The 16168-nt window shown below is 35.7% G+C and overlaps 1 protein-coding gene across 8 annotated transcripts in view; it reads right to left on the bottom strand.

The window, feature by feature from the left end:
* Nucleotides 1-12890: 12890 nt before the first annotated feature.
* The window catches only part of LOC101736543 (protein held out wings), a 77014-nt gene continuing 73736 nt past the window's right edge, over nt 12891-16168 (bottom strand). For all 8 annotated transcript variants that reach the window (XR_005244788.2, XM_004930567.5, XM_012694194.4 and 5 more), the window contains exon 8: nt 12891-15789. The gene's annotated coding sequence lies outside the window, so the exon portion shown is untranslated. The remainder of the gene's footprint in view (nt 15790-16168) is intronic.

Genomic DNA, 16168 nt, shown 5'->3' with positions numbered 1-16168 from the left:
TACACATCTTTACTAAACAAAGGAAGCTATAATATAACGCTGAAGTAATCAAGTTACCCTTTTTAGTTATTTTGTGCGACAAAAACCATATTAATGTAGTATTGATTTTTACGGCCAAATTAAGTAAAATTACACTTTACTTAATTTTTTTTAACAGAAATCTAAATCATTTATAATTATTATTAAATATAATTTATCTAAACATGCTGCACGGTCAATATGAGACTGATCGGTTATCGTTTAAGTAAAAAATCAGTTGGTTATCTGGTGTCCAGAACATCACCTAACCATATTTTCGTGTGGGAGTTGAAAAATTAGACTAAAGGATCCACAGAAGTGTGAGCACCAGCGTTCTGTAAGTACACACCGACATACTGCCGTCACCGATTTTACAGGTATTTATAGACTGGCAATTTCGATTCATTCGATGTTTTAATTTTTTTCTTTTGTTTTGTTATGGAAAGTCTACGGAAAAACTGACTATTGCCATTTTTTGGTGATACTAAAGCTAGTCAATACCTAATAAATACAGAGAAAATAGTATAGAGCTTTTTAATTTTTTTGAAAAAGAATATTTATTGCATATTTTTATGAATTAACATTAAATTTAATAATGCTCATTAATCAGTATATTAACAGAATTTAACATAATAATAATAAGAAACAGAAAATCGGTCGACAAACGAAGAAGAAAATGTTTAATTAGGCGTTTTTTTAACAATCCAATTAAAATAAAATTTATTTCATTATTTTCAGACGTCTGTAACCGCAAAAAGCTAAATGTATTCAAAACGTCAGAAATTATGCAATAGTAATAACAAACGCGAGATTAAGTCGTAAGATTAATTTAAATTAACATATAAACTAGAGAAATCGCCTTTTAAATAATATAATCATGCTATCGTTATCCCATTAAAACCCTTTTTGTAAAGAATCCACATGTATCGTTGATCACCTAATTGCGCAAGAAACACGCCGGCGTGGTCCATCCATCAATCAGGATCAGTCAGGGGACCATTCTAATACTAATTTGCTCGTTTGTTTTGCCCGTAAGCCGCCTCGGGGTTTACTACAGGGATCCACTGATCGATGTTCGATTGCTTTGTACGTTACGTGCCGTGATTGTAATTAGTAGGATATTATAAATGTATTGGTGTTTGATTTTGTCGAAGATTAGGATCGCTTCTATGTTTATTTATATATACTAACTAGCTGACACACTTCGTAGTGCCTCAATCGATAAATAGAAGACCCAAACTTTTGTATAAAGTAAACTTAAAACAAACAAAAGGAATCCGTCCGACGGGGGACACATCAAAGGGAAAACACTATTATTTGTTTTTATTTAATTCCGAGCATTTTCATATTTATCTACCTTTTAAACCTTCTCTGGACTTCCAAAAATAATTCAAGACCAAAATTAGCCAAATCGGTCCAGCCTTTCTCGAGTTTTAGAGAGGCTAACGTTTAAATCAATGGGCTAACGAACAGCAATTCATTTATATATATTATTATATAAGTAGGTATAGAGATATTATAAAGAGGAAAGATTTGTTTGTTTGTTTGTATTGAATAGGCTCCGAAACTACCAAACCGATTTGAAAAATTCTTTCACTGCTTGGAAGCTAAACTATTCCCGAGTGGCATAGGCCATAATCTTTTTTGAAAAAAATTAGGGATCCTTACTTAAATTCCAATATTGTAAACCAAGGTGTAAAAAAATGCCCAAAATATTATTTACCTCGCGTGCCCTGCGAAAACTATTGATGATAGATTGAAATAGTGTACTACGACTTTGTAGAACACATTATTATTTACAAAAAGTTTTGCGACAGCATATTATATTATTATAGTTATGCCGCAGTAAGTGTTATTTTATTTAATAAAATAAAACAACATCAAATATCGTTGAATTTTGTAAAAGACCCGAGCGGAGCCGGAGCGGGCCGCTAGTTTGTAATAAATAAAGAGCTCGTCCCTCACCACAAGTTTGAAGAATATTGGAATTTGAGAGGAAATGAGAGCTGCATTTATCTCAATTTACCTGAGCTTAGTTTTCTTTTCTCCAAGCTATTTCTACTAGATATTTAATGAGTTAAGTTTAAGTATTTTAATCCCATGTGTCATATTATCAACTTGTATAGTTGAAGGTTGAGTTCTGGTTACAGTTGCTTTTTTCTACACATAATCTACGAAGACGGCAACAGAGATTTAAAATATTATTCATAAAATATCGGCAGATACGTTTCCACTTAAGTTTTAATTTCTGTTATTTTAAATCAGAGAAAATATTCGTGTGTAATAAATATAAAAAAGTCTTTAAATCGTGAAAGCATCATAGTCAAGTAATAGAACCAAACTAGACTTTTGAACTAAATAAATTCCCCGCGGCTCCAGACATAGGACCTTTGAATGGAGCTCGTAAAATAGTTACGGCCAGTTCAGATGGGGATGATACGATACTCGAATGTATTTCGAATAGGGAACCTTTTGATGACGTAGTTCACGTTTTGTTATACGATCGATAGCTTCCCATTTTCTTTGCGGCTGTAACAAATTAAATCTATATATATAAAAATGAATTGCTGTTCGTTAATCTCGCTAAAACTCGAGAACGACTGGACCGATTTGAATTGAATTTGAATTTGGTCTTGAATTATTTGTGGAAGTCCAGAGAAGGTTTAAAAGATAGATAAATATGAGAATGCTCGGAATTAAATAAAAATACCAATTTTGTTTTCTTATTGATGTGTCCCCCGTCGGACGGATTCCTTTTGTTTGTTTTAAGTTTATTTTATACAAAAGATTAGGTCTTTATGTTTATTTGATACAAAAGTTTAGGTCTTTTATTTCTCGATTGAGGCACTACGAGGTCTGCCGGGTCAGCTTGTATTTAATAAAAATCGGTCGTAAGAAAACAATATCTTAGTGAGACTAAGAGATTAGTTGTTCGTTTCCCAGGACTCTTTTGAAAAGTTCTTCTCGATAATTTTTCGATTTTCATTGCATAAAGTTGTGTAATTTTTCTAAAATGTTTGCTTTTACAACATTTTGATTTGCTTTCTGACAGTAAAACTTGTAAAATTTTAACAGAATTAAATAGTTACCTTCACGAATAAAGGAACTGTGTACATCTTTAAAAAAAAAACCAAAAGATACATGCAATTTATAAATTTCTTCATGTAGACTATTATTATTAAACACTTGAACGAAGTCACGTTCACTGCCGATATTTGTCCAAAAATATCATCAGCACAATAAAATGGGTTTGAGGTAGCTCATTATCTAGCTTAATACTGACAAAAATATATCAAGAGCATCTTATTGTCGTAAACATTTATTTAGGGAAAACTAACTGATCCGAAGAAAATGAAAGTAAGATAATAAACCAACATCGAGAAAAGTTTGTAACAGTAACTCAGTGGTTTCTCATCAGTAAAACAATCACGAAACACTTTCAGAACTTGACGAAGGCTTTTTGGCAAAGGAAAGTTTCCTAGAACCGAAACGATCTCGTACATACAAATGACTGTAAATAGGGTGGCAAAGTATACGGGAATAACAGCATAGCCGGTGAAACTGAAAAAATCGGCGACGTAAAAGCTATTCGGTCTGTTTGGTTCACGCCATTCTGTCCTATAACATACCTATTTTTCGCCTTCATGCTTACTCGTAGTGTGAATTATTTGGATTTTATTCATTATCATTTCGTATAATCTACTGAAAATAATGTAAGCGCAGAGTTTTGTAGGTTTTCTTCGCGGGTCTTGAAATTAACGAAAATTTTAGTAGGCCAACAAATTTTGTCACATATTAATTTTTGAAAGACAAATCATTGGCATTGTCGTTACTAACTAAAATTTCTAATCAAAACGATCAAGGTTACCCACAACGATCACCCACATTAAAAACATGCGTAGAGTGCATCGAATTTGTCCCATGTCTGTCCGGTTTTACGTCGAATATAACCTTTTATAGTCCGTAAAAATGATGGACTACAATAAATAAGCCGTGCTAAACTTCCAACATATTGAGAAAGTAATAGGGCAGTATTTCTCTGACCACGTAAAGTAGAAGGACCTTACAGTGAAACGCGTTTGCGGTACATCTTTTTTATACGTTGTTCCATAAATCATTGTAACGAGCAGACCTTTTCCTGTAACGTTTTCACACGTTTTCCTTATGTTTGTGATGATACTTGAGTGGATTGTGTATGGCTGTAGTTCGGTTTATGCGCCCTCATTTAAAAGGACGTGTTTTAGTTTTCATATGTGGTTTTGTTTCGCCAGTCCTGTTTTTTTATACCTGAAATTATGTGATTCAAGTAAACAAATCTGTCATGAATTAATATCACGTGAAAATCAAATTCAAATTTTCAGATGACTATGTTAAATTTTAGTAACAGTAGTAGAAGGTCTTCTAACAGGGACTTCAGAACTTGGACAGTTGATAACCGGCCATCTTGTTGAAGCTACATCTGTCAAATTAGTTGTCATTTATTCAGTCTGTTTTGCCAAATCACCTTGGACGGATATATTTAGAAACTTCTCTAGAATTTCCGTAAGGAGATTCTGAAATTGTATAATCTCTAGTAGTAGTGTCTATTCATGACACGTGCACTCCCCCTTACGGTTTTTATCAGTACTAAATCACTTTGTATCTTAACTAAGTACTAAGAGTAAATAAGGCTTGGGGGCTATTTGAAGTATAGGTAATAGGTAACCTAAAGCGCAAGTTGACATAGCCTGTTATCATTAAGGACTTCAAAATAATATTAACTTTTTATAACACAGAACATTTTCAAACTGTAGAAACGATAGCGTAAAATAAAAATGTGATATAGCGGTTCGTTTAACATATCTAAATGTTTCCTTAAGACGAATACAGTCCAAAAACGATAAGAAAATAAAAACGAAATCACCTTAAAATGCTACAAACGTCAGAAATCTTTTAATTTATGTGCACAATTATGTTCAGAATACGGAAATATCACAGATTTTCCTTATGCTATTAATAACGCCCACGGGTTTTCGAAATTTTGTGTCATGATGAGAACAGCGTTGTTTCAAACCATTTTATAAGAGTCGTTGGTTAGTTATTTCTGTTGTACGAGTATACCTACTTTAGGTAAGTAGGAATTTGTTTTTGTCAGAGGCCTGTCATAAATGCTCGCGGTTAGTTCATATAAATGTTAGACAACAAACGAATCCAAAATTCTCCGTGTGCTATGAAATATCTGTATTAGCACCTCCGCAATTTGATAATAAAAACATTGTATAAATTAATTTGCGTTAATATTAAAAAAATAATTTGAAGGATGCCTTTATTAGTTTTAGTTTTTTTTTTTCCACAGGAGAAAATCGCCGGATCCCCACCCGCGCGGCTGGTGGGGTATGTGGGAGTTGAACCTCACTAAAAACTCCTGCCGCTCACAACCGGCGCCCTACCTCGACCGGGCCGGTTCCCTCGTTCAGCGGGCCGAGAGCCCGCCTTGATGGCGCCGCGTTACGCCTTCCCCCAGAGCGGTCGGGGGAACGCGGTCTACCATCACCCGGCTTCCTACTGCGGGTGAGCGTGCAAAGCACGCCACCCCACGTCTGGGTCTCTCCCCGCACAAAACGGGTGGGACCCCTAGCTCTTAGGGGGCCAGGTCACGGATACGACCCCGGTCCCGACCCCCTGCTCGGCGGCGGCGGGTTTCTGCGTAGTGAGGAGAGCTTTGCCTCACTCGCCCCGCCGCCTCCTTCTGCGAGATGGTGCACTCGCAGAAGTCGAGCATAGCCTTCCAGGACTCATCACCGCCAAGCATCGATGCCACGACGCCAGGCAGCGACAAGTCAGGTCCTATCTTTGCGGCCAGGACACGGCGCTGCACCTCCCAAGCGGGGCAGACAGCGAGCGTATGCTCCGCCGTGTCCAGGTCGTGTCCACAATGGTGACACCTCGTCGTCGGCTCAGCCCCTATCCGGCGCAGGTACTTCCCGAAGCATCCGTGCCCGGTCAGCACCTGCACCAGACGAAAGGTGAGACGTCCTTCGCCACGATTCACCCAGTCATCAAAGACTGGGTAAACCGCCTCGACGGTCCGTAGCCCCCACGTGGGGTTGGCCAAGCGCCTCGACCACGACTCGAGCACGGACCGCCGAGAATGGGCCTTCCGCGCCCGCAGCTCACTTTCGGGGAAACGCGCCACGCCCCGAGCACGAAGCTCTCTGCGCCACCGATAGTCGGCAGCGAGCGACTCCGCCTCCAGCTCCCATGGCGGTGTCCCCGCCAACACACACGCCGCCTCGAAGGAGACGGTGCGATATCCGCGGATGACCCTGATGGCAACGGTGCGCTGCGGCCGGCGCAGGAACCGAGCCATAGTGGCCCGGTTGCGCGGCTCAGCCCATACAGGTGCACCGTACAGGGCCATCGATCGCACCACCCCCGCGTAGAGGCGGCGCACAACCTGATCCGGTCCTCCAATATTCGGGAGCACCCGGCTCAAAGAACCGGCCGTCCTCATCAATCGGGGGATTATTAGTTTTAGTTTAGATCATTATTGAAGTAAAATGTTTAATTTTCTTATTAACAAAAAGTATAATAATCTATCGATAGCATCAATTCATTACAACAATGTAGTTAAGAAAATAAAAATAAAGACAATTATCAAGCTTCAACTACATCGAACATACCTACAAAAGCAACTATTATAATTTGCATGTAATTCTCGAGGGAAATTATTTCAATTATTCGAAAACAAAACAGAGAAAGCCTCGAAAAAAATATATATTATAATAAAAGAAAGAGAGATGGAATATTTATTTTCTTTTTAGCCAATTTTAATAAACGAAGTAGTTTGTTAACTCAGCTGTATTTTTATGTGTGGTAATACTTCAGAATTTTTTTCTAGGTCAACTGATTTTTTATTTTATTTTATTTGAAAGCCGGGTCTTCTCTTGTAATCCCATTAAAGTTTTATCGGGATCTGACCTGTAGTTTTTGAGTTATCCTTAATAATGCATATTGGGCATGACCTACCCGCGTCGGGTCACCAGTAACATTATATACTTCGACATTAATCATTCTGTTACAAAAAGAGGTGGAATCCGAACTGTGGAAGTTGTTACTAAAGAAAATTGTCTTTTGATAAAAGAGGCTTTAAAAATCATCTTTAAGTTTTAAATGTAGCTTCAGTGGGCACAATCGATCCAAGCTATTTAAAATCAGTAATCAAGCGGTCTAGGGCGTGTACGAGTTGTGATTGATTTATTTCATAACAGAGATCCGAAATAATCCTTTACTATACATGATTTGTATTCTATATTTCCTGTTGCTGGACTGACTTTAGTTTTGGTTAACGAGTCTATAACATATACCATACGTATACTGTATAAAAGAATGAACTACACCAATGACATTTACAAGAGAAGCTTGTATAATAGGCGAGTTTCAAACAAAATTCGACTACCACTATGTCGATCTGCCAACTAATGTCTCCCGCTCTATAGAAGTATCACGTATCGTTTCTCAAAGCCTAGCCTGTTCGGGGAAATAAATTTGAAAGAAACACATTTTCCTCGATTTCCACTAACAAAGTTCCGTTCTAGGTCCTATTAACATTTCCAAATTTCTGATTGCTACTTCTCTAATACTTTCTTTCTATAAGGAATGTCGGAAGGAAAAGTGAATAATATCGCACCGTGTAACCTCCTGATGTTAGGGGAAGTAGTTTTACGGCCCTAGCACTGGCACCCTAGGTCGCCGTAAGTCCGGGTTGATTTCTTGAGGACATTGTATAGTATACTTACAGTAACCAGATAAACCATCTTATTAAATCTTGTGATTCTTTTTCAGCAAAAAAGGGATTCACCCTTGTGTGTTCACAAAAATGCTATAACTAGGTATTAGTATAATTAAAGATAACTGTGAATGTTAACTTAACTGATGTTGGGGTTATAATTAACTTAAAGAGACGGTAATACCCTACTCGTAGCTGTTGTTGAATAGTATTATGAACTTCCCATTTTTAAAATGGCAAGTTCATAATATATATTGGCCAGAAATTCATGTATGGTAGTAAATTTGAAATTATATATAATGAATTTTATTTTAAAATATGGAGTTCTGTTTTTAAATTCAGTCATTGATTAGTGTTTTGTTTTCTCTACATTTGTACATTTTTTACATTTGTGTCAGTGTTTTGTTTTACTGATGGTAGGACGTCTTGTGAGTCCGCACGGGTAGGTATCGCCACCCCGCTTATTTTTGCCGTGAAGCAGCAATGCGTTTCGGCTTGAAGGGTGGGGCAGCTGTTGTAACTATACTTTAGACCTTAGAGCTTATATCTCAAGGCGGGTGGCGCATTTACGTTGTAGATGTCTATGGGCTCCGGTAACCACTTAACTCCAGTTCACAACATTACCTAATGACTTATACGGAATGAACAATGTAAATGAACGTACTGCTACGCGATAGGCTTCGGGATAAATAAATGTTCCACCAAAGTACAACTTAAAACTGTATTTATATGATAGTTCACCAGACCTTGCGGCTACTTCTAATTTTTTAAAGTTTGGACAGTCTCTTGGCGGTGAAAACAATTCAACACCACGGAGGCATTACAAAATACCTTTGAAGAGCTTATTGGCTCCCATACACCTGATTTCTTGAACAGGGCTATTGGAAAATTACCACTAAATTACCGCTGGCAGAGATGAATCGATACTATATTTTGATTGATAGAAATTAAAAAATATTTATACTTAAATGACTAACATTCTATAAAAATCTAATAATAGTTACAAAATATTAGACTTATATTGTTCGTTTCTGTTTTTTTTTTCGTTACTTCTCATAATATGACTTTTCGTGTCTCGGAATCAGATGTTTAAGCGGAATGATGATTTCCTAACTATTTTAATTGCCATAGTTATTCTGTTTCTTTTAGATATGCTACGCGAAGTAAGAATGCACGACCGTCTTGAGACGTCTCCCCCAGGTCGCTGCAATTTTACGAGCGGCTGCCCCTCCGGCCATGAACCCCTTGCCATGCACACGCACAACCCGAAGCGAAACAAACAAAATTATTTAACACGATTGACGCTTTGTTTGTGAAGCAGATTTGCAAGACCTGTTCTAATTGAGAAATTAACGTTGCTCTGTAATAATTTTAACAACTGTTGTCTACTGTGGTCTAGAATATACAACAACTGTGGTCTGTATATAACAACTGTGGTCTAGAATATCACCACCTCGTCTCTTCGTATGGGTGTCATAAAACGCGATTAAGAGATTCACCGGAGTATAGGCAGCAGCGTTCTCGGAGTAAATTACCAGTAAACTACCCGTATACTGACATAATTGAAAACTTTATTGGAGATAGAGGTATTAAGCCCGCACAAGTAGGTACCTTCCTGCTAGTACAACTAAAAATTATTAGGACCTTAAATACATAAAACAATATAAGAAAAAATGCAAAATGCATAACTTTGGAATTCCCTCCCTCCAAGCATACGAGCGTGCAAAACCTTAGCAACGTTCAAGAAATCTGTTAAGGAACATTATTTATCCTTACCATCTTAAATAAATTTTATATATTTGTATAATTTATTATAATATAAAATAAGTATATGTGTGTATGTTATACATATGTATGTGTGTGTGTATTAGTATGTATATATATTGTTTTGTATCTTGTAATATGTATATATTACTATATGTAATGTTTACTGTATGCACTAGGTTTGTGTTCCTAATTCTTCTTTCCTTTTGCGGGTCTACTGGAAGAGATTTCAGCATGAAATAAGTAGTGCCCTTGTACTCTGTATCCTTATTGACGTGTCTTTTCTAACAGCTGTGTGTGCAAAATATATTAAAAATATATTAAATAATATGTTTTTCTAATATAATATCCCGAATTTACACACAAGTGAATTCCCATAAGGTCGACGTAAGGCTTCGACAGTGATTAAAAGCCTAATGTATCCACCCACACGTGATACCATCTCAAAACATTTCATAAAATATGCCTATGCAGTCTAAACACCACCCTTTAACTACCATCCTATACGAACGGCTTATCACGATAAATCTTGACGATGATTTATTGTAAGCATCGACTAATGGCGATAAAATAAAAGCAGTTCCAATTATGCATCGTTTATAAGAACTCATGCATATAAATCAATGTTATCGTTTCGTGGTGCTATCGTCTTTAATAAGAGGACATGTGTCCGTTCACCACTGGCCTATGAATTTGTAATAACACTATTAAACGTAACTGGAAAAATCATTTCAGAAAAGTCTGGATAGTTCTTTTTTTATAGCCCTTGTAGGCAGACGAGCACACGGCCCATCTGATTGTGAGTGATTACTGTCGCCCATGGATTTCAGCAATGCCAGGGGCAGAACGCTGCCCACACTCTCCACAAGCCTCGTTTGAAGGACATGTCATAGCGCTCGGGAAGCACCGTGGAGGGGAGGAGCTCATTCCAAAGCCGGATGGTACGTCGCAAAAAAGTCCTCTGGCAGCTGGCCCTATGGATGAATGCAGTGGCTCCAGGTAGTATGGATGAATTATACTCAGAAAATAACAGCTTGAAAATATCAAGTTTTTTTTGGGGATGGAGGATCACGATTGTTCTAGAGACTTCGTCGCCTAGAAAGAACGGATTGTTGAAGTCGAAGACTCAGTCAGGTGAAGAATATTTGCTTTTTTTTTATCGCATAGATAGGTGGACGAGCTCACAGCCCGCCTGGTGTTAAGTGGTTACCAGAGCCCATAGACATCTACAACGTAATAAACACCGGTGCATCGCTCGATACGAACACACCGGACGTTTTATCCGCTAGGCCACGATGACTTCGAAATTTGCTTCCTTGCTATCTGAGGCCTAGTATCCTAAAGGCAGTTACCACCGGATCAAAATCGTGACCGGCTCAGAAGGAATGACAAGAAACTCAACGAGCTGATGCTATGGGCAATTCCAAGCTAAGAGAGAAACGGGGCTAGGGTAATATGACGAGTTATAAAATTGCTTTTTTATCCTTATATGTTATTAAAGAAATAAGTAAACGTAAATAGTGATATTTATAGTCCATTTTATTACTTAAATCGATCAGACTTACTTACGCAATGGGAGTGTTTATTATAATTTTAAAACGTAAGCCGTTTTCGTGTTACGCCGTCTAAGATTATCACGGATACTTAAAATAATATGTGACCTATTGATTATTTTGATATTTTTGGTTAACTAAATTTTTGTTTTCTTCTTTTTATTGCTTAGATGAGTGGACGAGCTCACAGCCCACCTGGTGTTAAGTGGTTACTGGAGCCCATAGACATCTATAACGTAAATGCGCCACCCACCTTGAGACATGAGTTCTAAGGTCTCAGTATAGTTACAACGGCTGTCCTACCCTTCAAACTATGAAGAGAAAAACACACGAATAAAGGCAACGAATATACTCAATTAGCCTGTCTTTGTTAAAAAATACAACAAAAAAAAGAAACATTTAACAGAAAAAAACATTGGGGCTACGGTAGTAATGAAAAGCCATTTTTAATAATTAGCATTTACGTAGTCTATATTTGTTGGCAGGCTGAAAAATGAAGCACAAAAACGGCGAATACACAGTAGTTGCCCACGTTCACGGCTGTTTGTTCCCACATGCCCTGGGAATGGACACGCGACTGCAAATTTAAAATTCCATTTCGAACTGCACTGAAAACTTTAAATTGCTTTCAGTTAAATAATATTTTTCGTTTTTCAGCGAAAAATTGACGTTTTATGCTATAATAATAATTAGCTGTTAGGTCTACCTACGTAGTATATTTAAAAATGATCACACTATAATTTGAAATAGATAGGTAATTTGAATGTCTATTCGGCGACCACTAGCCTGAATGAATGAGACCACTTTTTTAAATTCATTTTCAACATATTTTAATTTTTATGAGCGTTTTTTATAGTCTGATGTCGAAATTACGAAAATAGGCAATGTTTTGAGTTTATATCATAAAAATTAATAATAATTATTATAAATTGGGAACAAATCACCTAACATCGTGTAATAAAAATCAAACCCGCAAAATTATAATTTGCGTAATTACTGGTGGTAGGACCTCTTGTAAGTCCGCGCGGGTAGGTACCGACACCCTGCCTATTTCTGCCGTGAAGCAGTAATGCGTTTCGGTTTGAAAGGTGGGGCAGCATTTACGTTGGTGACGTCTATGGGCTCCGGTAACCATTTAACAATAAGTGAGCTTGTCAACAATATGAGCAATAAAAAAGCAATACCTATACCTGCTAAGTTTATTATTCAGTTAAAGGAAGGAAAACTTTTTGGTTGTTAATATGGACGAATCATGAGGGACTACATATTATTAAAAGATAGATGAGGTAGCGGCTGTGTCAATTAAACATCAGCTGTAATTATCATATAACAGTCGGTGGCGGCAGTTCTGGCAGTCATTGACAATGTCTATGAACGCTGACCGCAATCCAAAAGTCGTCTGATTAAATATTTAACCAATAATGTCTTTCTCATTTAATACATTATAGAACTATATCAGAAAAGTTTATTTTTGTTTGAAATGAGTCGAGCTCTAAAATTTATTCCAAGACTGCCATCTATTTTGTCTTAACTGAACTAAATATAAAATGGAGCGTAAAAATGTATTAAAAGAAAGCACATTAAAATTGTCTAAATACGCCGGCCGATGGCGTTAAACACAATTTATTTCATTCTTATTTTGTTTAGTTAATATTATTTTTTGTGATATGATAAGTGGATGTATAAATTTGTAGGTAATACTTACATTAACTTGTAAATACTCACATGTTACTCATGTAATATGGGTTAGGTAGACAAATTATTTATTTAAAAAAAAAAACGCAAAATCCATTTTCCTGATATTTACTAATGCCAAATCAATCTTAGACACACATCAAAACAGACAATATGCACAATCTCACTTAACTATAAAATATTAAAAGTTATCTATAAGTTTTTTTTTTTTTTTGGAAAAATATTCTATCAACGGAAGAATTTGCTTTCCCTATTTTAATACTTTATTTCGAAGAATAAATATATACAAGTTCATTTAAGGCACTTGCGATAGCCATAACGTTTACATATAAAATAAGTACGAATTAATTAATACAAAACAAAAAAAGATGTATTGAAAATTCGGTCTGCTGATGGCACTTAGCATGTTTCACAATTAAGAGATAATATAATTTCGTTAAGCCACGAAACATGTTACTATTACTAGTTATTTGCAGACAGACAATTATTAACATAATTTGTACGCTATTTAATTTTCATCACAATCATCGCTATTTTTCTTATATGGCATTTTAATATGATTCTGTTTGAACAAATGCTTTTTTGTACACTCACCAGTTATAATAGGTTTTTTTTTAAACTTACAGATAGGCGAAACGAATGAGGTTCTTTTAAATTTATTATTTAATTATTTATTATTTAAAAAAATATACAGTACATGACATTATGCAACAGTGTACAAAATTGAATATCTAGTCTTCAATTAGATACGTTTTTTTTCCAAATACATAAACATGCATCGGAATTCAGTATGGACGTGAGTGAAGTGTGTCAAGATTACTGAGAAAGGTAAATAAGCGAATCGGGTGTAGTGGTTTAAAAAAAAAAATTAAGTACATTATGTGTAGTTTACGTTGAACGGACGGATTAACAAATAACTTAAAAGATTTGGTAGGTAATGATAATTAACAATTGCAATGATTTAGGGAAATGCCTTTTTAATAACGACATTTAGCATTCAAACTTCATTTCTTTTGTGTGATTACAAAAAGCACCTAATTTAAAAAAAAAAAAATAGTCGTGCCATACAAAATACGTTTATAAAATATACTTTTTACGCTAAGTAATTTTTTAATAGAAAATATATTTTTCTTTATTCACAACATAACGCGATATATTTTCCTCTACCGAATTAATCTCAATATCAGATCTCTATTCGTGTAAAATATTCGCCCAACTATTAGTACTACGTTGAGATAAATAAACTTTTTTTTTTTAATAGAAAACAACATCTCTATTGCACTAAGTGTTAAATGTAAAAAAATATTATTCAAAATTATTATTATTGCTTTAAAAAACAATTTAAGCTACACATCATAACAATTACAATTCTAGAAAAAATAAAATACGTAATTGCCTTTGTTACTGGAAAATTAAGAATTGAGATTTTTTTTTTTTAATTCATGTAATTTACTGCTAAACACAGATCTCTGCTATATTTAGGAGGGATCGAACTCCGAGATTCCATTGGAGATTGTAACGAAGGCACTTAAAATTATTATTGTCCAAATCAAACTTTCACTAATAATATTCTAATAAAATACATTTGGACACTATATCTATTATACTTAATACCTAAAATATTTCTGAACTTTATTAAAAGATTAACATTAAGCAAAGTTAACAATAATTTAATCTCTTCTAAATCAACTATTATGAAAGCGATAAACAAATCTATAGAACCATTTTAAAAATATGTATGTTTATTGTACATTAAGGCACTTGGGGATGCACGAACGTTCTTTTAACTTGTAGAAGTAACTTATAGTGGCCGTTTTCCAATTACAGCACAAGAGCGCATTATGCGGCATAATGCTCAACTAAGCTTCAGCATAATTCGGCATTGTGCATCTGTAATTGGAAAACTACCTTTAAGTAATGGTTAATTACAGAGCGTAATGCGACTCAGTGACGCACAATGCCGAATTATGCTGAAGCTTAGTTGAGCGTTATGCCGCATAATGCGCTCTTATGCTGTAATTGGAAAACGGCCTAAATAGCTGAAATATTTATATATATATAAATACCATACACTCGTTGACGCAATTATAAAGTGATTTATACGAGGAAGACTTTTTTGATTTTAATTTAGGCTAATAGAGCTCTCGAAACAATATATTTAAAAAAAAAAACACGATTAAAATGTTATTCTTTGGTTTCGTTATGAAACATTGCCGAAGTTAAAACAAATATGGTCAACGAGTGTACGAAGGCTATTCTAGAATAAACTTTCGAAATCAGTACGATAATATGTGAAATAGATTTAACCGTGATAAACTAAGCTGTTTACAATATGAGTACTTACTTCATGTCACCGCCATCTTGTCGACATAGTCTGCGCAATCGATTTTGATACTTTTCACTTAGCGCTAACGATCATTCTAGTTCTGTATACAGAGGTTATTTGTAGACCGTTCTCTGTACCTATATATGCTGTAAGTTATCTTAATTTCACCTTTAAGCCTGATATTAAGGCTTATGTTTCGTTTTGACAGCGTTAAAAGTGTTTGTTAACAAAAAAACAATTTTTTTTCAACATCCGAGTTTTAAACTATCTAGAAGCCATTTTTGTACACTTTTAACGCGATCTATTTTTAAAGGGTAACCTAAAATTTTCGTGGTTTAACAACGTCACGGTCAAGCGACAACAGAAGTACAAATTACAAGTAAATATAGTCGATGGCGTGTGCCATTTCATTTTAATAAAAAATATATATATGTAATAATAATAATAAATTTGTTAATAAAGTTCATCATGTTATAAACATAACAGGCATATAATGTTAATAGTTAGACTATTATAATACATAGTATATGTTAACGTGAAAGGCCCAACAGCTATAGCTACATGGTGGTCGATGTTCCGATGATAATGTTACGCGGCGGCAAAGGGCCCGGCGGGATGCGGCCGAACGCGTCTCCTGTTAGTTCCTCGGCGCCGTTAGCACTCACCTAGCCATGTTAACGAGAAGAGAGAAAAAAAAAACAGAATGTTAGTATCGATCAAAATCACGTGGTCCGACTACACGAGTAACGATCACTCTGTTTACGGTTTTAAAGACGCTTCAAGTATTATCGCGTGTCGCGCTATGTTCAGTGAAAACGTCACTACATAATATAATTTAAAATGTCACGGATATTTTACGCTTAGCTGGCTCTAATTTGTATAGGTACGGCTATAACTAAAATCGAATTCAGATTGCGACGTTGCCGCTCTGAACGCGAAGCAAGCGTAAAACTGCTACAGCGACGCTTTCAATGGACAAAGAAACTCATGCATCTATCAGATTCGCTTCACAAAAACAGCTGTTTGGGGTCATCGGGCCATTAT

The sequence above is a fragment of the Bombyx mori genome, chromosome 6 (genome assembly GCF_030269925.1).
Source record: "Bombyx mori chromosome 6, ASM3026992v2".
Lineage (NCBI taxonomy): Eukaryota > Metazoa > Arthropoda > Insecta > Lepidoptera > Bombycidae > Bombyx > Bombyx mori.
This window is presented reverse-complemented; position numbering and strand designations above follow the sequence as displayed.